This window comes from Patella vulgata, chromosome 9 (genome assembly GCF_932274485.2).
Source record: "Patella vulgata chromosome 9, xgPatVulg1.2, whole genome shotgun sequence".
Taxonomy (NCBI): domain Eukaryota; kingdom Metazoa; phylum Mollusca; class Gastropoda; family Patellidae; genus Patella; species Patella vulgata.
This window is the reverse complement of record NC_065887.2, coordinates 35988437-36013695: the sequence shown is the minus strand read 5'-3', so window position 1 is coordinate 36013695 and position 25259 is coordinate 35988437. Positions and strand designations below refer to the sequence as shown.

At 35.7% G+C, this 25259-nt stretch overlaps 1 long non-coding RNA gene across 2 annotated transcripts; it reads right to left on the bottom strand.

Annotated features, from left to right (window-relative positions):
* Positions 1-1048: 1048 nt before the first annotated feature.
* On the bottom strand, positions 1049-25259 carry LOC126831851 (uncharacterized). Of its 2 annotated transcripts, XR_007684390.2 has the most exons (4): positions 25133-25259; positions 7041-7076; positions 1774-1912; positions 1049-1604 (listed from the first exon to the last, which is right to left on the bottom strand). It is a non-coding gene; the product is annotated as an uncharacterized LOC126831851 (long non-coding RNA). The 2 variants fall into 2 exon arrangements; XR_008789245.1 differs by lacking the exon at positions 7041-7076.

Sequence of the window (25259 nt, the reverse complement as noted above, 5' to 3'; positions counted from 1 at the left end):
ACTTACTGTCTGTTCCAGGCGAAACTACGACTCGAAAATTGCTTGCTATGTCTTCAATTTTTAATTACAATTGTTAGAACTTAACGTACTACCTGAAATTGTCATCCCTTTACTTTCTACCGCAGGTTAACTAATTTCAGATCAAGCTATATAACCTTTCTGTCTTGAAAAATCGTTGTTTATTTACTTCGCGGTATTGAAGACAGCCATGCTTGACCTAGTTATTTGGAATAAACCAAATCTAACAGGGGTGTGGATTTGACTTGGGGTCGTTTCGTCCTACTTGCATGTTTAAATAGTTGTTTCGGCCCAGTAGAATATAACTTGCTTTAATGAGCTATTTACGGGAGGTAATATAAATTTGCTATTTGGTTTCAGACCACAGTTGTGTACTCCACTGCCTTTTGGAAATTGATATAAACTACATACAAAGTTTGACCTAATATTGTAGTGACACGTCATGGAAATTTGGAAGTAGGCAAAATGACAATTCAAACGAATTGTCTATCTGGCTTTAGGATAATAGATATATAACTGTCGATTTTATTTGGCTTTGTACGACTTTTAATACTATTTTCAGACTACCAAATCGTGGTCTTGTGGCACTTTTTAGAAAATTATCTACCTTCGCAGACCACCATAATTGGCAATATATATTGATAGAGTTTTCTTGTTTTTTTTCTTTTTTAAAAGTTTTAATCCAATTGAAAAGGGGGCGCTCCTAAGATATTTTTATAGATAGCCTACTCTATTTCTTGTTTGATTTAGTTTTTTTTTATTTTGTGAAATGCCCCAAAGCAAGTGATAATATGACAGAAAACGGAACGGGGTAGTAGCCACACAAGGCCAACTCCTGATAGATCAAGGGTACGTAATTGCGTTTTTGTGTTCAGACCACGGGTGTTGTTTTTTTTACATTTAATTTATTCATATTGATTCATCTTGAACTTAATTCAATTTCTGCAAGTCTACCTTTTAAACAAGAAAGCGGAAAATAAACTGTTTTATACAAATCATTTATTTACACAAATTCACAGAAAATGCCCCGACTATATACAATATATATTACAGAAGTTGTCTGGACTACATTTACGCTATCTATCATACAATTTGCGCACACAATCTACACACTTCACCACACTTGCGCTTACATCAATCTCTTTCCCAGTACTTTCACATGCATCCACCTTTCACACAAATCACAGCCCAACCCAATCCACAATCGCACCCGATTCACATCCCGGTGGGTTCTCACAATCACATACACTACACACGTTTATATCATCATAACTCGAATCTTCATTCGCAACACCACCGACATCCAGCAACATTTTCACTATCACTCTCTCCACTGACATTGTCGCCAAAATCCTCACTCTCACACTCATACTCGCTGTCACTCCCGAACAAAATCACGACTGGTGGTACTTCCGCATTCAATCTCCCCGTTTCCCAAAATCGATCCCCCACCTTGTCTATGATGTGTGGACACGCCTTAGCCCAGTCTCCAGTTGTCACACTAGCCTTGGCCTCCAGAAACAGACGCTTAACGTCTTTGATTTTAAAATTGGTGTTTCTTCGGGCGACATAGGTCTTTTCTTGTGCTAAAATGAAAGTATTTTTGATTTAATGTGGAGACACTTATAAGGTGTAGTAAAAGCTTCCATAAATGAGTGTTTTAACCCTTTTAACATCACTGCAGATAAGAAAAGATTTATTATCTTTCAATGCCGTCAACTTGACTGCCGTCCAAATTTCAGTGAAAAGTATTACCTTGAATTATCTCTATTTGGTTTAACTCGCAGTGCCTTACTGGTAACCGCAAGACTAAATGTCCATGCTGATGGGCTATGTCGTCGGTCTTATATTGTTGAGGAGGACGATGTAAGGCCACCATTCTTAATAATTCTGCCTGCAAGTACAATATCTCATGTTATCAAAGCTGCAAACAAATTTCAACCCACTCACTGGTGGGGTATTTCTTGGTGCTATGTTGACGCGTAACGTCGTATAATGTTATATAGATAATTATTAATCAAGGTTATGTAATGCAGAACATGGCATATGTGTAAAAGTCGAATAGCAATGATGAAACATATTTAAATGAACTGCACTTACATACTGGCCATTATCGTGTAGTTTATGGATGGTCTCTCTTATTGTCATCAGGTCAAAATTATATAATTTTGTTGAACATTTGTTAACCTTGCTCTTTTTTTTTATTTTCCTGCGTTGTAGATGAGTCATTTTTCAAAGCTCCGAACACGGATTTTAAGGGTATATTCAGTGCGTAGGCAATCTCTTTTTTGGAACTTTTATAACGTCTATAATTCATTTTACTCGGTTTCTCAAAATAAGTAAATAAACAATTGATACATTGGTTCACATATTGATACATCCTCCCACACAAATATTATTAACCGAATGCACCCGATTTGTGGAATACCTTATACCCCTACATGATAGACGAATGACCCAACTTACGCAGGTGCAGTGGTAATGTTTCTGTTCTGAGAAATTGATTAGTGTCGAAAAATGTGAAATTTTACAAGAGAATAAAGTATTTTATCGAACTTATAGGCTTTAAGGTTCGACGAAGAAAGTAATGGGGTGACAATTCCAGGTTGGTCGTTAAGTTTTAACCATTTTAATTAAAAATTGAAGACATAGTAAGCAATTTTTGAGTCGTAGTGTCGCCTGGAACAGACAGTATAGTAATAGTAAATACAGACTTCTCACATTCCACGTTACCAACGTAAACAAAACTGTGTATGAAATTTTATCACCATTCCATTGTTATAAGTGAAAACTTTCTTGTATGGATTTGTGTATATTGTTCGAATATAAAAGTGACAGCCAAACATATGCTGACAGTGACATTGATTTTAATAGTGATGATGATATTGATGAAATTATGTGATTTTTTATGAGTAGGCCTACACCTGTATACATGTATTTTTGTAAGCGGTTTTTAAATATTACATATTTTAAACATGTTTTACTTAAATGTACTGTACATGTCAATAAATTTTCATATTATATTTTCTCACTTTATGCTTACTATATGTTTTTATTTTACTTTTATATTCTAATTCATTTCCTACGGTTTTCCCTTGTCAGTGGTGCAGGCGGAGGGGCTGACAAGGTACAAGGACAGCAGTCTAGTCGAGGTCACGTGTATACATTGGTGTGCACGTAAAAAGATCCCTTGGCAGTTGGAATTTGATATAAGCGTAGGCCATATATAGTGCTGTGTCCGGGCAAAATTTCCCTCATAGCACACTGTATGGCGCATGCCCATCTTCATTAGCCAGTACATGTAGAGGAGCAGAACAGTAGGACGTTAAACCCCATTTCATTTCTAATTCATTGTTTTTATACGCCCACGTTGAAATGTGGTCGTATATTGTCGTCGCCCCTGTCCGTCCGTCGGTCCGGCGTCCACAATTGCTTGTGGACGCTCTAGAGGCCAAAGTTAATATCCGATTGACCTTAAATTTATACACAGTGTTTAAGGTCATGAGACGAAGAAGCCTATTGGTTTTCAGCGATTTCCGATAATTACTGCCAGAGTTATGGCACTTGATTTTCAGCGATTTCTGCTCTAAAGGCTAAAGTTATCATCCGATTGACTTCAGATCGATACACAATGTTTAAGATCTTGAGACGAACAAGTATATTGATTTTCAATGAATTTTTATGACTTGAACAAATCCATGATATTAAAAGTTTTGTATACAAAACGTTAGCATGGGGCAGAACTTTATAAAACCAAACAAATTCTAATGGTTTTCTGATAATTACTTCATGAGTTGTTGCTCTTAATCAGATTTTAGTGTATTATAAATGTTTCATTACCGAAAAAAGTAAGAATATGCGACAACTCTTGTTGACTGCCCGGACGATTTAGCTGCTGTGGGCGTATGTTTCGTTGCCTGGCAACCTATCTTTCTCTTATATGTACTTTTATTTACTGGTTGGTATATATCTTTTAATTTTGTACAGTGTATATGGGCACAAGACCTGGGCCCGATTCCTAGAAAATTCTTAAGCACGTTCTTGTGCTTAGATTTAAGTAGACTTTGCATTTAAGTAAACTTACCTTATTTTGTGTTCCCAGAAAATTCTTAAGAATGTTCTTGTGCTTAGATCTTAAGTAGACTTCATTGTAAGCAACAGAACGTTATTATGCGTTCCAAGAAAAAACTTAAGCACAACTTCGTTCTTAAACATAGTCAATCTAAGCACAAGTCCCAAGCAAGGTATACGGCTTGCTTACCAGCCTTAAGTCTGTTTCTGCTTCAAAAAGATGGCTGACCGTAGAGTTATTCGACGGCATTTCCGACACCTTTTGATACCAAAGAGACAATTACAAGACAGAGAAAATCCTTCTCCAGAAGATATTTCAAATTAAGAATGCTATAGAAAATTTCGCTTCTAGGCCTACCCTGAAACCATTTTATTTATTTGCCAATTAGTAAACAATAGGCTACAAACACACAGGCTACTTTAAGATCAAGCGCTCTCACAATTATTCAGTTAGTTTGTATGCGTCTGCGTTTTTTTTTTATCTTGTGGCACATTTTATATGTGAATAGGGGACATGTCAAATGCATCGAGATGAACCATATATATATATATATATATATATATATGACGTCAATGAAGCAGACGACAAATTTAAGACGTAATTCGCATACCAAAGTTGTTTTTATGACGTTAAAGAGCATCGTAGTCTCAGTTTATGGTAAACTTTACCAGTCACAATGTGCTTAGACTTATACTTGACTTGTGCTTTCGTAAGAATGGTCTTGAGAATTTTCTAGGGATGGTATTTTTATAAGTTTCTTACGTAAGAAAAAGTGAAGCATGACTTTGTGCTTACTTTAAGAATTTTCTAGGAACTGGGCCCAGATCTGTGTGTAAATACATGTATTCTGTGAATATAAGAACCTGAACAGCGCATTAGAAACCGTTCTCCAGTATTAATACACTTGTATGGTATTGTTGTGTACGAGGAAATTTATATAATTGCATTTGTTTATTTTTTTTTATTTCCTTCTTTAAATAAATGTACATATCTTATACTCTCTTATAGGGGGGGGGGGGTAGCATGTGCTCCCTGTGTCATAAGGTCTGTCATTGAGTCCACTGGCATGGTTTAGATTCCACGGTTGTACGTGACAAGGAGTAGGGTCGCCTGTCCAACCTCATGGGTTTTCTCCGGGTCCTCCGGTTTCCTCGCACTGCTAAAGACCACTACGCGCAAGCGAATTATTGGAATAAAATTGAACCATGCGTCAGTCCCGAAATTACCTAGTTTGTGTCGAGTGGCTTTAAACCCATTTCTCTCTATATATATACTCTTATAATAAGTCTATTGTTTTCTTTTTTTAAAAAAATAGTATAATTGATGAAGGTGAATTATTATTAATTGTATCGTTCAGATCACATGGTATTATTATTTTTGTTTTTTCTTAACATTATATATAATTATAAGACCGAACCAGTATTTCAATCATGCCAAAATCGTTTTCATCTGTATTTCTCTTGGATATTGTTTCACTGACATAGTTTTGAAAAAAATACTTGTTTCCAGAAAACAACAGATTCATTCAATCATTGGTGCTATTTCCCTATTATTGGCCATATTTATACCACAGGTCATGGGTTAGTCGTCTTCACCGTGTCAATGCAACATTTAACAGGTGGTATTATCCAGTAATCCCGGCATATTTGCAGAGAAATTCTCTCTGACAAATGTAAACAAGCCCACGTGTTCCGTCCCGTAAAAGGTATTCCCTGGTCTATTTATGGCTGTTGATCCGTGACCCTATGACGATCTTTGCTTTTATGGTTTCTGATTGGCTTAGAATTTGATTTTTTTCACCCGATTATGGTTACACTTGACAAATATAGTTCAAGGCGTAATTCGAGGGCAAGACGTATTGTGCAATGCATCAGAAATGAAATGTATGCGACAGTGAAGGCCTACTTGTTTACCTATGTAACAAAGCGTCAGATTTTCACCCGGAATTTGCTGAGACGATTTTCGGGGCTAAATCACAGCCTACCACTTTACGTAATCGTAGTGAGGAAAGTAGCAAGTTTGTTTATAAGTTAGTTACGTGTTTCTATAGATTTGGGAACTTAACAACTCAAAGATATATAAACCCAAGAAACAGTCAGTTCTTTAGTTATTAGAAACCTGAACAGTTGTTCTAGTATTTAGGTACGCGTGAATATGTTAGGTTTAATATCAAATCATTTTGTATAAATCTAAGTTAATAATATAATTAATAATAAGTGTTATACTGAGGGAATCCTTCAGTAACAAGTGAAAATTACTGAATAACTGATTATTGATTTGAATTTGATACAAATCACTTATATTGTTAATATTACATAACTGATTTCAGTCAACTTAGGTTCATCAGCCATTTTGTTCCTGTGTTACATAAATTAATTCCTGATATTTTAGGGGATATTTTAACGTATCCATAATCAATATTATTTTGTAATACTTAATGTAATTTTATCATTCATATTTTCATTGACGTTTTCTAACTATAAACTTATTAGAAACCTGACCAGTTGTTCTCGTATTTAGTTCCAGCCCCGTATAGTATAGAGACTGGTTATTAGACAGATATTGTCCCCATATTAATACTCACTGGGCTTTGGCTCGTGTATAATATGTCCAACTTTACTAACTCTCAATATGTGCATGCGCCTGCGGTATGCACTCAGACGAAAACCGGAAATTCTACATACGACAGATGTTATGATTTTGATTTTAAACGTTTTTGTAATAGACCCCATTGGCCATATGCGCACACACGCATACATTGTGGTGCTAAATATGCAAAAGTGGCATGCTTCCAAAGTAAAGCTTATTGCCTACAAAACTCGATTCAATAACACTACCGAGTTTTAAACAACCAGAATCTTTACCCGTGCTAAGAGATTCCCAAGATATGGGCCCTCGGTAATTTGATTTCCTTAAAACAGAAATTATAACTAAATACCTCGATACCTACCCTAATAAATATGCTGCAGACTTTTTAACACAGGGCCTACAAAAAGAATTTAAACTCCAATATAAAGGTCCCAGAATGCGTGTACACTCAAATAATTTACTATATGTTAAACAATATCCAAAGTTAATAAGAAAGCACAACTAGGTCAAATCTTGAGCCCATTCGACCAATCCTCAATCTCAAACCTTCGTATTTCCCCTATATAGTCCGGTGGCTGAAGGGGGGGGGGGGGAATCGTAACCCGAGCTGTGAATTTATGAGACCTAGTTTTTCTAGACCAGTTTTTTGCGTAGATTCATAATATATTAATAAAACATAAATTTCTAAGACTCCCCATCTATAAATAAGTGTTTATGATGCCCCTGGACAAATGTTTTGAATTGTGGGGAGGTGGGGTGGGGATAGCAGGTGTGTGTGTGTGTGTGTGTGGGGGGGGGTCATTATGTTGACATACTATATTAATAAAACATAAATTTCTAGGACTGCCCATCTATAAATAAGTGTTTATGATCTCCCTGGACAACTATTTTGATTTGTGGGGAGGTGGGTGGGGGTAGCAGGTGTGCGTGTATGGATGGAGGGGGGGGGTGTACAATTGGCGGGAAGTGAGTTCACGTTGATGATTTTCTTAGAGCTTGGTAAAAACATTACTTTTTAATTCCACTGCACATCTCTAAATATGTGTATACGAGTACCATTGTATGGGGGAGGGTAAATGTATTTTGGGGGACAGAAACCACTTGATTCAAAATTGACCTGAAAAGTGTTTCTCGAGTTTTCGTTCAGTGCCAATATCGTCATTCAAAATATTAAATTATAATGGTACTTTTCGAGGGATCTGGAAATGTACATAAAAAACACATGTTTAGATATTAGTTTATTCTTATAATATGTGCGGGATAGATATCTTCTTGGTGACTGATCAACAGCCCGCGTATATCCTTTGGCTATGCTTCAGATACCCATTCACATTGTAAATTCCAGCCCTGTATCGCAGAGTCATCTTGTTCGATCATTAATTTTGCAACCTGTCTCCATATTACTGCAACATAATTATTGCGTTTAATGTGCAGCAAAAGACTACTCGGGCAAGATGGTAATAAAGAAAGAAAGTTTTGTTATTTTTCATCACAATTAAAATTTCTCCAGAAGATACTTCTTCTAGTGTCATCTACTGATGTAAGTCGGTTTTCGCCGTACAAGGTACAAACAATTTTTTCTAAACCAGCATGAAAGCATGTACCGTAGGCCGAGATATTCTCGACACTTTCAATACTAATCTTGATTGGATCAAAAAATATCAAGATTAGTATTAAAAGTGTCGAGAATATCCTAGAACTGACAGCCAACCACGAGGACACCAAAATATCTTACCTACTCCTCTTCGCATTGCAAATTAATGGAGGTGCTATAACAATTTGTATTCTGCGTTCTTGCTCGGGCGAAATAGACATCCCAATCATTCTCTTCGCAAACGATGATCCAAATATACAAATTTTGATCGAAAATGAGACGGGCAAAGGTAGAAAATATCGCGAAAGACGACCTACATCACTACTAGATGACGCTAGAAAAAAGATTTTCTGGGTGAAAAAATAACAGACCTGTCTTTATTACCATCTTGCCGTATACGCGGTCTTTTGCTGCATGGCTGGAATGAAGATTTACAATGTGAATTGGTTTCTGAAGCATATCCAAAGGATATGCGAGCTGTTGGCCAGCAACCAAGAAAATATTTATCTCGCTCATATGAACTTTTGATTTTGAATCTTCTGATGAAGACAAAGAATAAACTAACAACTAAACATATCTCTGTGTTAATGTGTTTTTGATTTACATTTCCAGATCTCTTGAAAGGTACCATTATAATTTAATATTTTGAATGAAAACGCTAACGAGATACCACTTTAAGCTCAATTATGAACGAAATGATTTCTGTCCACAAAAATACATGTTGCCACCCGCCATCACCCGCACCGCCCCCCCCCCCGACACACAACGGGCACTCACCCCGACGTCCACCCCCATACAATAGGAATCTTATAAACATATTTAGAGATGTTTCATCAAGCTCTTAGAAAATCATCATTTAAATCAACGTAAACTCGTTTCCCCGCCAATTTTATCCCCATCCAACCCCTCCATACGCGCAAACCTGCTACCCCCACCCCACCTCCCCATAAATCAAAACAGTTGTCCAGGGGCATCATAAACACTTATTTATAGATGGGCAGTCCTAGAAATTTATGTTTTATTAATATATTATGTCAACATAATGACATCACCCCCCCCCCCCCATTGTAGACATTTGACCCCCTATATCTCGAAAACGCCCCCTCAAACACCTGATCACCACCCAGATTCGGAATCTACGCAAAAATCTGGTCTAGAAAAACTTGGTCTCATAAATTCACAGCTCGGGTGGCGATCCCCCGCCCCCCCCTTCAGCCACCGGACTAATAGGCATTGTTCCGAAATCTGTTTGGGGATAGAGAATATGATAACACATCTTTGGGGGATGGAGAATGATAACACATCTCTCCTCCCTATATGGTTAGAGTGTGAATGATTAGATAGATCCCCAATTATGTATGGTTAACTATACATCATTCGATAGAGTCATTGATAAAATATCTTCCTTAGGCAAGGATCGACTGTTGGCTAAAATGGACGCCCAGTCTACATTCAGATTATTAAAGATAAACCCAGCATGATATGGGCTGCATGATATCGTGTAGCATATTTAAAACATTTTCAACTTTTGTCCAATGGTTAGTTACATACATTTCTTGTATTACATGTACATCCTTGGACCATTACCATGACGACCTTATTTTCATGGGGGCAGTGAATAGTGATGAATGTACTATACTGATGAAAATATTTACTAATATTTACTGTTATAATTCCTGAACAGAAAGCAAAAGATCTCACTGTCCTAATCAAAACATTCCTGAACAGGAAGAGGGTGGCCCTTAAAGAAATGCAGTCATTGGTTGGCACATTGAATTTCTTTTGTCGAGCTATTAGATCTGGTCGGGCATTTAATGGTCGTTTTTACAACTTAATGATAGGCATTGAACGACAATACCATTTCATCAGATTATCACATGCGATTAAAGACGATCTGCATGTATGGCCTCAATTCTTGCAGCTCTTCAATGGGGTCACTTTTTCCCCCAGAAGAATGTTGGTTATCTAATGACACTCTCCAACTTTTCAGTGATAGTGTGCAGGTGCACATGGCTTGGGCAGCGCGTTTTATTTTAACTGGGAATAGACTTATTTTTCAATCGTGGAAAGATCAGTCAATCATGCGTGTCATTACTTTCTTAAAGCTGCTTCCTGTTGTTTTAGCTATTTCTCTTTGGGGTCCTCGACTTTATAATAGAAAAGTTATATTTAATATTGATAACCAGGCTCTAGTTTCGATTCGTAATTGTCAAAATCTTAACGATTCATGTATATGTGGAGACCATTCATTCTCAAAATATTTAAATTTAATATTATGTTCAAAGCGTGTCATATATGTGGCTATAAAAATACAATAGCTGATTCTATTTCGAGACGGGACTGGACACGGTTTCGGAAAGAAGCTCCAAAAGCCAAACTGGAACCAGAGAAAATACCAAATACTTTCTTAGAGTCCATATCGAGAATGAAGTTGACAGATTGCTAACAGCTGTCCTTTCAAGAAATACTGGTCTTAACCGCTTTCCAAAACTTCCAAGACAAATATGGACCAAATTGCCCCCCCCCCCCGATCACATTGTAACCTTCATTGTCCATATATCTCTGAAAGGATTAGCATTTTCCATTGCCCATCTGTATCTGGCTGCTACCAGTTATAACTGTAGAAAATTGAACCTGACAGATGCCACCAAAAACTTTGTAATTAGTAAACTATTATAATTGTTATGAAACTGATCCCCGCCTACCCATAACTCTTGATTTATTTAAACAAATCATATCTGCTTTACTATGGGTATATAAGAATGACCTCGAAGTCAAGTTATTCTGTGCAGCCTAAACTTTAGCCTTCTACGGATACATTCGCGTGGGGGGCTGACCAAATTGTAAATATAAGAGACATAACTCTTCCACCTACCAATAATAATACCACAACCATTGCAGTTCAGTTGCCCTATTCCAAAACTGATTAAGTTGGTCAGGGATCCATAATAACAAATTCTCGAGACTGGGGACGCATATGCCTAGTTTTTCACATGGAGGAGTTTCTAAAAGTCAGACCATCCATAAAAGGTCCATTATTTTGTCATTACAGTGAAAAGTGTCTGATACGATTTCAGTTTGGTTTACAACGCAGAAATATTTCTATTTGGTGGCAAACAGAGGACTACAATTCTTGCAACTTTAATGTAAGATTGGCTGTCTTACCAGCATTGAAGACCCTCCTGGCATGCTTCTCATTCATTGCGCGGGGAGTAACATTGGCGATATCAAATTAAACCAGTTTGGGAAATTTATTGCAAATATCCTAAAATATATTGTATTTATCCTACCAAATACACGGCTAATCTGCTCACAGATCCTACCAGAAAAGATGAGTTTTTATCCGGCAAACATCACGCCTAAATAGTTGTGCTTTCATGCAAGTTTTAAGGATGGGGGGGGGGCTGCATTCCTTATCTCGGTATAAAATTCAAATTTAAAAAATTTATATATAGAGATGATAAAATTCACCCCTCTGACATTGGCAATGATATATTCCTTAATACAATTCAGGCTACCTTGGTAATTTTTCACTGCAATTTCGGCTCAGTATTTCCCCCAACTTACTAGTTATTAGTCAGGATGGTCTTCTATACTGGATTTCCAGACAACTTTTATATAAGGAGATATGGTTGTGGATTCTTGAACTTCTGGAGCTCACCCATTCTCCATTCTATGGCGGTGATGCAGATTCAAATAATGTATCTGCATCATTTGGTAATAACGCTCATATATTCAAGGTGGGACAGATTGCTTGCGACCTCAGATTGTTCGGGTCAAATCACACCAAGGTCACCACTTAATGTGACGTGCCATGTTCGTTTTGTATTACCCCTGTCTTATACTCTAGCGATTTTGGTGTCTATACATAGGTAATTGGGGTCAACCTATCTATTAATACTTTACACCATGTTAAAAACAGGTAACCGCATCGTCAAAGCGAAGATGGCCAACATAATGGCCATTGCTACTAAAGAAAATGGCCGTATTTTACCATTAACATAACTTGTAACCAATCTCAGATTGAACTTGTAACTTGTTGAAATACACTTAAACATGCATTATGCAAGAGCTAAATCTGATTATTGCAAGTCTTAATTTAGGCTTCAGATGTTATAGAAATTATAAATTAGATCTTTATTTAAACAACAAGACCAAAATCAACTCTGTAGACCCACGGATGGCTCGGCTACAGCTCGGATTTAAATAGGATTTCACTAATTGATTAAATCAAATAAGGGATAACCTGATGAAAATACGTCAGTTAGATCGAGGCTAAATGATAGAGTGTACTTAGCGAGGCCGCTGTAAAGCGTTTCGGTATGCCATTGAAAACTTTCCTTGATAATCGAGATATGTAGGTGGAGTTAACGCCTGTCAATCAAACGATCAGAGAAGCTGAAGACACAATTAGCTACCATTTCTAGGCAAATATTACAACGAAGATAACTATGTTCAGAATAAAGTAATTTGACTGAATTTTTCAATATATTCTTCTTTCATCATCTACTTTTGAACTGTTATAGCAAGAATGGCCAACTCTCTATAAAAATCTCCCATAATGTATCTTTAAGTGACAGTTATTGGCCACAGTATTAAACGCTATTGTCATATATCAGCCGTAAATCTAAGCATTAAATGGCGCAATTGTCTTATTCCTTTCATGAGATTAACTTAGCCAGAAAACCCCACAATAAAATTCTACTATTCTCTTAGATATCCGCGTGTATGGGTAATTAGGTAAGTAAAACGTTTTATGCCTATATGAAGTAGCCGTGTGCTGTATATTTGTCAATGACATTGATCAAAGTTCACCGCATCTTCAGTATAAGCCTATACATTCGAGGGAACTGTGCTGGGTTTTCATAATCATTTAATAACCTATTCATTATATTATATCATTAGGTCCGCTTTCCAGGTACGCGCTACCACCTGCAAAAAAATCGGTATAATGCAAATGTAATAGGATCGTTTCCGTGTTAGAGATGGGCGACTTTTTCACTGGCTTTTTTCTCGCGTAAAGTGTGCGCATGCGGATGTTTATGTTCTGTTGTACAAACACGGATTCCCTTCCAACCGCTTTTGTTGCTACTAATCCAGCTTGCAAATGGTAGATTTTTTAGACATGGCGTTATCATAAAAAGGCGGCGACTGAACATTAATAATATTATCGTGTTCCGTGCTGCAATGAGAAATATTCACTTATGATGTCATTTACATGGGATGTCCTAAACATTACAGCGATTTTTCTGTGCACATGGAAATAAAAAATAAAAATCTCACGCGGCAACATTGTTATTCCGCTGGTGAAAACGCGCACTTAGAAATTGGGCCTTACCATGAATTCCATATAATGGTCTTGCTTATGCCGAATGATCATCTCGTCATATAAAAAATCCAAAGAGAATCCGGCCACGTATTATGTACAAAAGCTTTAAAAATACCAATTAAACATGGCGACAGTTTGGAAATGATTCCCCAATGAACAAACGTACTGAACTTAAATCATAATGCTAGAAGAATTGTGAAATGAACGACGCATGCAGATAATTACAATATTTATTCACTATATGTTGGGGTATAGATATTAGTCGGTGAAATTTATTTTAGGACAACTCTCGACTATTTAACCATTTAAAAAAAAATGACCGGCTGCAATTAATAAGTATGGCGAATATTTTTATTTCATAATAACAAAGGTTACTGTTAAAACATGTCTTCAGCACTGGCATTTTATCAATTACTACAATCTGATATTTACATTACACCGAGGTTTTTATTTAATGTATATAAGGCGAATATTCGTTCAATACAGCTAAACCAATTATTCTATTAATTATTTCCATAATGCATGTTTTTATGTAATACTGCTTAATAAAAACATCTATTTTGTAATAATAACACGGAGTAAAATTCTAAATATTGAATTATCTTTTTCATGCAGTTTTATGAAGTAAGAGACGGCATTAGATAATGACGTTTTATTCATGATATTATCGTTCAACTAATGGAGTTTTGATTCAATCTTAGACAAAAACCATTTTCTTTGTCACAAAACTAATGTCAAAGACATGGGATTCATCTGTGCATCAGATAATTTATAAACTAACTTCAAAGTCGAACATCGTGTTTGGGTTTTTTGTAAAAGGTTTGCTTAAAGCCAAAATGGTTGTAAGTTATTTTCCCGTGATCTTTCAAATAATTAATACGAGTAAACAGAAGTCATCGAGGGACTAAATACCAATTCGTCTAATCCTGCAAGGTCGGTTATGATGTTTCGTTGAAAAACATCAAAGGATTGTGTATTTCCTCTTTTATAATACCAATAATTCGTTTTATTTAATACCAAATAAAATATTCAAAATAAGTATAAACTCAACCAATTATTTAAAATCTACGCACTTGTGGTCAAAAATTGTGTTTTTACCAACAGGCAAAAATCTGCAATAAACAATAAGGCCTCTTTAAAAACAAAACGTGATGACGTATTATATATAAAATTTGGGTTTACAAGATACCAAATATTCCTGGTCATTATAACAGGTTCGATATTTCCCAATTATTTACAAAAAGATATATGTGTGGGCCCAATTATTTTAAAAACCACAATGAGTGTCTATATTTTAATTAGTTTGACAAGTAATTGTGTTTTTGTCATCATATTATCTGTTATTCTATATATGTTGTTTACTTATACATGATAACGAATTACTGTGAATCGACCACCAAGTACAGTTTTCACATACAAAAACAATTAATATCAATGTAAAAATGCAACACTCCTTGTAAGAGAAGTAATATCCGGTGTTCTTGAAAGAGTAAGTCGTCTTTACCTCTAGTGTGATACCTGTTATCGGACGACTGACAAACCTTTACATAGTAAATCATAACGACAAATTAATAGCAATATCATCATCGGTTATCTTTTGTAAGCGTTTTCTAACATCCATTAACGGTTGAATAGTCCTGAGCATTAATACGAATTTATAAGTGAGCGGTTAACCGGTTACAAAACACAATTGATGTTAAATAATGTGTTTATAGTGATATTAAAATATATCCTGAGATGTGATTGATTTTAATGTATGGTTATTGATAATGGGTAAACAGTACCATGACATTAAAACCTAATATCATACAGAACTAATAAACATCATATGATATGATATTAAATGGTTTAATGTGTTTGTTCTTCACTTAACAAAAGTTCGTGAAACTAATTAGGACATATCCACGACTTCGATTTATAACCGTTCACCCCAGTATCTATTATTCTGGGCTACATGGAACGATATCTTACAAATATATTCTCTAGTTTATTCGGTGCACATGGAAGGCAGACATGTTTTTTTATATTTAATTTATCCGGATGAATTAAAAACCCGCTTTGTCCTCGTCGACATTAAATCATGAATCGACCAAAATTAATCGTTTCTCAAATGATATATAAACAGATCTCAATATCATCGAGGTACAACCGCGGTCCTTAACTGGTAAGTGGTGAGTTTTATATAATGAGGGATGTCAATCGTGGCATATGTCGATTTACATGTCGCATTGCACATCCCGCATGACAATTTACGCAATATAAATTTCCACCTCCATGATGATAATCTACGGACTGCTAGTGTTGGCACACTAATATTAAACAGGGGTGGGGGAATATGTAGTATACCCCATAATCATGCGCGGCCTATGACTAGTTTAAAAGGGAAGTACGAACAAAGAGCTTATCCTTCAGTTGCATTTATTAATAAAAATCACCCATCATCGATAAATGCTTCGGTCAATCTTTACGGATCTCTTAAGTAGTGAATGATTTTGTTCAGGGTGATCTTTAGAATATGTTAATTTTGTTTTAACCGCAGATGAACTGAAGGGCATCTGACTAACTAAATGAAATGATATGGAGTTTAACATCCTACTGTTCTGCTCCGAATTGGGCTAATGAAGACGGGCATACGCCATACAGTGTGCTATGAAGGAAATTTTGCCCGGACCGCGGTGCTACGGCCTACTCTTATATCAAATATTAACTGTCAAGGGATCTTTTACGTACACGCCAATGTGTACACGGGACCTTGGTTTTTCGCCCCATCCGAACGACTAGACAGCTGTCCTTGTTAGGCCCTCTGTCCTGCATCACTGACAAGAGGGAACCACTCGGTAAAATCTGGATGAACTTTCTTGGCCAATGCAGAGACCGAACACCCGATCTCCAGGCTAGCGAGCCAACGTCTTAGCCACTTAGCAACCGTGACCCCCATCTAACTAACTACCTTTTGTCTTAACAGGCTATATTACTATCTAATGAACACTATAAAGTCCTTATTTTTGTTCAATTTAAATAAGAAAACTGATTATTCACTTTCTGGCGAATTAATGCTACCAGTATCAAGGTTATTCGGTGGGTTATTGCAGCGCGAGGATTTAACCATGTCGTGTCTCGTAACAACTGGCCACTAACAACACAGAGGATCCCAACCAGTGTATATTTCCCAGGGGTCGTTCTCATTTGTATCTCTAATGAAGTCTGGAAGCAATGTTTAATAATCAATCCAATAAACCTATTTATTATTATAAAAAGCGAGTTTCGGGAATATAAATGTTTCATTTAACCAAGTCAATATGCACCGATATCATTATTTTCTGTCTTTGTTTTGAATGAGCGCAGGAATCCTTGGGGATTTGGAGTAGATCAAGGGTTAAAGTGAAAATGTATTTACTGAGGGATTTTATTTGAAGATATTAAAATTAATGAAGCAAAACACATGATTACACAAACAATGGGGACGTTCACTTACAACACTTTCATAAAAATAATAGTTCGTGTTGGCTTAATTATAAAATCTGTGTACACAGTATCTAATTTCTGTATGGATAAAACCTTACATTATATTCTGTCAAAATATCGGGACATTGACGGAAGACACATTAACACAGTAATAATAGCTCAATCATAATTGACATTTTACGACTATAAAGTATAAAAGCCCGATATATCTTCGAACATAATAATCAAAACTGATTACATATGGTAAGTAAAGTAAAACTGGTTATGCGGAAGATCTAAATTCCATGAACATATTATTTTCTTGGCGCGGAATTCAGAATTACATAATATGTATAAGGGTATGGACGGTGTTTTTAAAACAGTAGAGATAGGATTTTGTTATAAATTTTAAAATATTGCTATTATAAGAAGCATGTCGCCCATAGACATTTGAATGGCCAGTCTACATCGAAACACAAACTGGCATGCAAAACCAGAGAAAAAGAAAACACAATGGCGCACCTCCCCGTAGGATCACTTAATGTTATGTTGTTTCTATGAAACGTGTAAATTTGAGGTTTTTCTTGGTTACAGTATAGTCAGAGTAACTGATGAAATTGGATGTTATATTTACGTCTAGGTGCGCCTCCAAATCACAATTGACGCTACTAATATTCGGAGGAAGCCAACCACCGGACCCCCCCACCCCACCCCCACCCCGACCCCGACCCCACATCAAATATCCCGCGCGCGCCATTGGATTACCACAAAGAAGCCGACGAACTGAATATTAAAGTTAGAGATTCATTTAAACGAATTATGCGTAATAACGTAAAACGTTCTAACCCATTATTGGCTGATAAAGAGGGAGACTTCTCAGACCTATCAAACATTGGGACACTTACACCAATGCTCGTATCTTCCACAAGTTCGAAAATAGAGAATGATTTGTGTATTGCGTCAATGCGATTAGAAAGTACGCCCAAAATCAATTCGCACCCAGATATTAATATTCCGTGTGATAATGTTCCGATGTCTCCACTCCGTACACCCGATATGACTGAAATATGCAGCCCGAATGTGCAAGTACAGGATGACTCGGTCTCGGATGCCTCTATGCATACGATAGATATGACAGGTGTATGCAATTCAATTACAGATAATTCTGACATATCAACCCCAACTATACTACCGAGGGGAAAACGCAAACTGAAGAGGAGGAAGATTATCTCTACTCGAATAGGAAGTAAGACGTGTACCCAACACGGGACGAATTCTGGGGATGATTTTCTAAAAACGGCCATCCAGTTATTACAGGACAGTGTGAAAAATCTATCAAATGAAAAGCGGGAACTGCTGTCAGTAATTGCTGACATGAAACAAACCATTACCGAACACGACCTCGCCCTTGAAGATATGAAACAAAAAATTAAGGAACAGGGCAGATGAACTAAAAGATATGAAGCCCAACGTAAAACCACAACCCTCGACCACCAAAAATGAATCAAAATCTTCAGAATGTAGGAAAGGTAAAAAAGTAGATAACCTCAACAATAAAGCTACTGCTACCAAATCCAAAGAACCACATGTACATGTAGATATCAACAGAAACCAAACAAACCAGTCAACCATTTCAACTAACAACAGATTTGCAACCCCATCAGATGAAAACAACCGTAAACATACAGAATACTATAAATACCCTTCCATGGAATCTCATCATATAATTAATACGAGAAATGTGGTAATTGGATCTTCAATAATTAAATATATCATCCCAAGAAGATTGGATCCCTCGGGATCAACATTTACCAAAACATTAAGAGGTGCGAAAATACGTGATAGAGAGAGAGAGAGAAATGGGGTTTAACGTCCACTCGACACAAACTAGGTCATTTCGGGACTAACATATGGTTTAATTTTTTTATTTCAATAATTCGCTTGCGCGTAGGGGTCTTTAGCAGTGGGAGGAAACCGGAGGACCCGGAGAAAACCCACAAGGTTGGACAGGCGACCCTATTCCTTGTCACGTATAACCGGGGAATCGAAACCCCGCCAGTTGACTCAATGACAGACCGTATGATACAGCGCGCGCGTGCTAACCATTCGGCCATCCAACCCCCCTAAAATACGTGATGTGTCACATTATATTAATAACTGTGCGTATAATGATAATGTGTTAAATGTTGTTTTTCTTGTTGGATCTAATGATTTTAGTCTTAGAACAGTTGAACACTGCAGACATGATTATATTCAACTGATACAGGACACCAAGGCAACATTTCCGAACGCCAAGATCAAGTTTTTAACGCTACTGCCAAGAGATAGTGTTGCTGAAAATGGTAAATTAAATATCATCAACAGAATATTGAAGGATGTTACTAATTTGTATTCGTGCGTATTAATAGATGTGAGGGAAAAATTCTATGATTATAACCGATGTTACATTAAAAAGGGATTGTACGAAGATCCAGTTCATATAAACGTATACGGTACAGCTATTTTAATACGTGTCATAAAATGCCGAATATCTCTGTGGTCAAACCTAGATGAAACATCTCATTATTATCAGTCCAGGCTGAAAAGTAATTATCTAAATGAGCCAAGAGACATTAGTGCACATGACACCCCGCATCATTCGACACGTAAAAACACATTCATTAGATAATGATAAAAGTAATGTTTGTTTTGTGCAAGACGTTGACCATAGATGGTCAATGTCCTTTGATTAATACAGTGTTATTTAATCTAGTCATGCCGTTCCCCTATGTATTTAACTCAGTATTACGTGAATTGTTTCATCTTTATTTTATAATATAATTACACTAAATATGCAATTTAAGGTCGAAAATATAATTACACCGCCTGCTTAAATATAGTCAATAATTGTACTTTAGCTTTTTATCCATAGGTATTGTATGCGACTTTTTACTTCGTCAGCCATATCAAGTATGACGCAAAGCTTGAAAATAGCTTTTTGGAACATCAATGGGCTCCAAACGAAGTTTAACGATGTAGCTAGTAGAGGTAGAATAGAACAAATTGTAAATAAATTAGATGTTGTTTGTTTTGAGGAGACTTGGGTTACCCAAGAGCAAGTAGATTTAGATTGTTATAAATATTCTTTGTCAAATTATACAGGTTTTCTATATGCAAGAAATAGCTGCACCTCTGACCATACGTATGCAAGAGGCGGGGTTGCAATATACATCAAATCACATCTATTAGCACTTTCAAATTCCATAACTTTTAAAAGCAACCTTGACAGTGACATAGTTTGGTGTAAAATAAACAAATCCATCCTCAGTATTAAGGACGACGTATATATTGGAATTGTTTATATACCACCTAAAAATTCAAAAATTTGGCATAGAAAGAATTACGATCCATACGCAGCCCTTGAAACCGATATAATGAATCACCAAAAACTAGGTAAAGTAATTATAGGCGGGGACTTCAATGCTCGAACTGGATCACTGGATGATATATTTCATACCGAAGAACCATTAGATCGAGACAAACAATTCCCCTATTTTACTTCACATAATTCATTTATTGATAATATACCAATCAAACGAAACAACAATGATACCATTGTTAATACTTTCGGAAAAGATCTAATTAATATGTGTACTAATACGGACATGTGTATTTTAAATGGCCGGACTTTAGGTGATGTTTTGGGTTCTCCGACATGCTATCACTATAACGGTTGTAGTACCGTCGATTATATTTTAGTTCAACATTCCATATTTAAAGAAATAACTTCATTTAATATACTTCCGATCAACGAATTTTCTGATCACTGTCTCATATATTGCGAGTTTAGTCCAGGTCAAAACAGTCACTACACTCAAAGAGATAAATCCAGAAGGTCAACACGCGATAACATATCAGTAACGCCAATTAATAAAGACAACAACTTGCATGCTGCTAACTTTGTTTGGGCACCGGGCTCTGACGAGGCGTTTAAATTCTGTCTAAAACAATTAGACTCGGTAAAACGCTCAAACACTTTTCTCCTTTCAAACTTCGACAGCTCATTAAACGGGATAAATAATGCTACGGAAATGTTTAGTGATATCCTTATAAGTGCGGCCAAGACCAGTCTTAAACTGATAAAACATAAAAAGAAAAGAAATCAAAAGAAGAACGAATGGTTTGATAAGGATTGTAAACGCCATCAGACCGATATGATTAAAGCCAAATGGCAACTTCAAAAATATCCAAATGATAAAAGTTTATTGAAAATATATTCGGACAGACGTAGGGCCTATAAAAAGATAACCAAATTTAAATCTCGAGAAGTAAAAAATAAAATTTTAGATAAAATTAATGCATTAGAAACCAACAACCCAAGGGAATATTGGAAGCTTGTGAATAAAATACTTGAAAATAAAAAGTCTAATGAAGATCCAAATATTTCCTGCAGTGAATGGGAACAGCATTTTTCTCAAATATTAGCAACGGATGAAGACCCTAGTTTACCACTCCACAGGGAGATCAGAATAAGAACTGAAACTCTTTTAGAAACTAAAAATATAAACCATGACATAAATAAGCCCATCTCCGCGTTTGAATTTAAAACAACCGTAAGAAATCTAAAGAACAACAAATCCAGTGGACCAGACTTGATAATTAATGAAATGATTAAACATTCCTCTAGTATTCTTATTGACCACTACCTCAAGTTCTTTAATCTCATTCTCTCGTCTGGACATAAATAAGCCCATCTCCGCGTTTGAATTTAAAACAACCGTAAGAAATCTAAAGAACAACAAATCCAGCGGACCAGACTTGATAATTAATGAAATGATTAAACATTCCTCTAGTATTCTTATTGACCACTACCTCAAGTTCTTTAATCTCATTCTCTCGTCTGGACATTTTCCGGACAAATGGACAGAGTCATATTTAATACCTGTCTATAAGAAGGGAGACATTAATAATGTTAATAATTACAGAGGAATTGCGTTAGCTAGCTGTTTAGGCAAAACGTTTTTGGCAATTATTAATCAACGACTCTCCGAGTACCTAGAAAACAATAACATTCTTGATAAATCACAAGGAGGATTTAGACCAGGAAAAGGAACAATAGATAATTTATTTATATTAAAGACTATTATTAACCGAAAATTATACGAAAAGAAAAATTTGTATCTATGTTTTGTCGATTTCAAAAAAGCATTTGATTCAGTATGGCGAGCTGGACTTCTCTACAAATTAGTTAAACATAATATAAACGGTAATGTATATAATATTATACAATCGATGTATCATAAAACAACTTATAAGATAAAATCTAATGATAAATTATCCGAGGTAATTTCTTCGACGGTTGGTGTCAAGCAGGGTTGTAACATGAGTCCAACCCTGTTTAATATATATGTTAACGATCTACAAAACTACCTTCAAAAGTCAGCTAGCACCCCGCTGCTTAATGGTAAACCGTTATCCCATCTTATGTTTGCGGATGATTTAGTTTTATTGTCCTCTAATGAGTCTGATCTACAGAATCAATTAAATAATTTATCCGAGTTCTGTTCCGATTGGCAACTGAAACTTAATCCAAATAAAACAAAAATAATGACGTTTCTTAATTCTAAAATAAGTAAAAAGCAAAATTATATATATAAATTTTATTTTGAAGAATTTGAACTCCAAAATACCGAAACGTACAATTATCTTGGATTAACGATTACTAATAATTCTAGCTTTAAAACCGCATTTTTTGACCAAATGAAAAAAGCCCGTCGAGCGTGGTATGCGATAAGACAGAAACTATGCTGTACTGAATCCCTGCCCTCTACAGTAATGATAAAACTTTATCATTCAATTGTTAAGCAGATAGCCCTTTATGGGGCAGAGATTTGGGCTTCATACGTTATCAAAAACAAAAACATAATTAAGATTGACAGATGGGATAAATTTGAAGAAAACAGAAGTACGATCAACATTTGTAAATCCATTCTCAATATGCCTAAGCGTGCTAGTAACATGGGATGTCTAGCTGAATGTGGTATCCATCCACTATCTCTGGACATATCAGCGTATGCTTCTTTACTTCAAAAGATTCTTATCGGATAATAAAAACAAACTCCTAGACACGTCATTTGTAGCGGATTATGAACTTTCTTGTAAAACTGCTGGTTCAAGAAAATCATTTTGTCATAGCATAGGGATTTTAACCAGATATTTTGAACTTGAACAAAATGACCTAAAAAATAGTGACATAAAATCTGCCACCGAAAAGAAATTTGTCGATCTTTTCCTAATAGTTACTGATCAACAAGAAAATTCGCAATCGATCCATAAACTTCGGACGTATGGAAAAATAAAGCCAGATTTTTATGCGATACCGTTCTATCTGCACTTCGTCAAATCGAAGGCCCATAAAATTGCGTTGACTTCGATTAGGCCATAGAACTAGAATACTAACTAGTATTCTAGTTCTATGATTAGGCTTAGCACACACCATCTCGAGATAGAGCGTGGTCGGTATAAAAATATTCCGCCACATGCACGTTTATGTAATCAATGTAATAATAATGAAATAGAAGACGAATATCATTTCATATTTGACTGTAATAAATATAACAATCTTAGAAATTCAAAATTTACGCCAATTTTCAAAAGCAATCCGCACATCTCGTGCAATATGATTAATGTTTTAAATCCCCCAAACGAAATTGCCAGTCAGGTTGCTTCATATATATATAAGTGTCTCCAAGAAAGAGCATCAGAGTTAACTGTTAACCAACACCCCAGTTCAATATAATATGTTTATTATACTAATACTTACGGTAGAAATAGTTTGTTTATTTTTCAGGCTAGTTTAGATAATTTTCGTTTTAGCTCTATACTGATTCTCATTATACCGACCATCTTTTAATGCTTATAGACTTGTTATATCACATTGTACATCCATAAAGGATCACCCCAGATGTTATGTTACAATTGTATGATCAACTTTTGTTTAAACTATGTATGCTGTCCTTGGTGGATGCAATGATACAATAAAATCTTATCTTATCTATCTTATCTTGGAATTACATTCGTGGTGTAACCAATTGAGGGGAAATAACCGTGTTCCAGTTCGTATTAAAGACTACTCAAATAATCTATACATGCTTAACAGTTTTGTCCCCCGAAAAGTGTGAACGCCGAAAAATAGAGTAACTGCGACTTGATAATCGGGATACGTTTTATTTCCCGCGGTTTTTTTTATTCTGCTATCAAAATCAGAGCTACAGGAAATTCCACAACAAAAACGAAGAAATGCAATAAATACAATGAATACATTATATTTCAATCTATTTTTTCTTCATTCATTCATTAAATCAGAAACGGAAAGAAAAGAACGGGAAAAGTTGAAAGTTGTTGTTAAATTGCAACAAGTAGTAATATTTTAAAGACTTGGATGAATGAGAAGCATAAATAGGTCTACAAAACACTTCATAGTAAAATATGTCTGAATTAAACAAAACAAAAGATGAAAAAAACATAATGGCGATTATCATTTCCATACAAATATAATAACTTTAAACGTATATAATAAATTAACATTCCATTTTAATAGGCGGAACTTCTTACTTTTTTTTCAAACATTAATTTATTGTCAAAAATTACAAAGAATTTAGAAACTGTAGAAACGGGTTTATTTATTCAGCCGAAATCAAAGTACGAGTTCAAGACACTGGAAGGCAACTGCCACCCATCAAAATTTTCTAGGAAAAATGTGATATAAAATAACTAAAAAATTAAGCAGACAAAAACATTTTGCGTCGTATAATAAAACTAATAGTTATGTCCCCTTATTTGTGCATTTGTCTTCAATCTCTTTTGAATTTACATCATAAAATTGTACAAAGGAGAAAGCGAATTAGATGGATTATGCTTAAATAAATCCCCTAGGAGTCAAACCAAGTGTATACACTTGGTGCAAACAGCATTCCGCAGGATTTGTTTTGAAAAATAAGCATATCTATAGATAAAAGTTTTTCTGTGACTATCTAATAGGGGAAGGAAAAAATAAATCGAAATTCAACTAACCTCGAATAAATAAAAGACACACAACTTTACTTACCTGGAATAAAACCAACTGTTACCATTAATTCAAAGTTTCTTGGCGTAATAGAAGAAGCTTAGACGGGGGTCGCTGTAGTGTTAGACGGACGGTAGTGGTACTTATTTCCGCCGATTTCATCATGCCT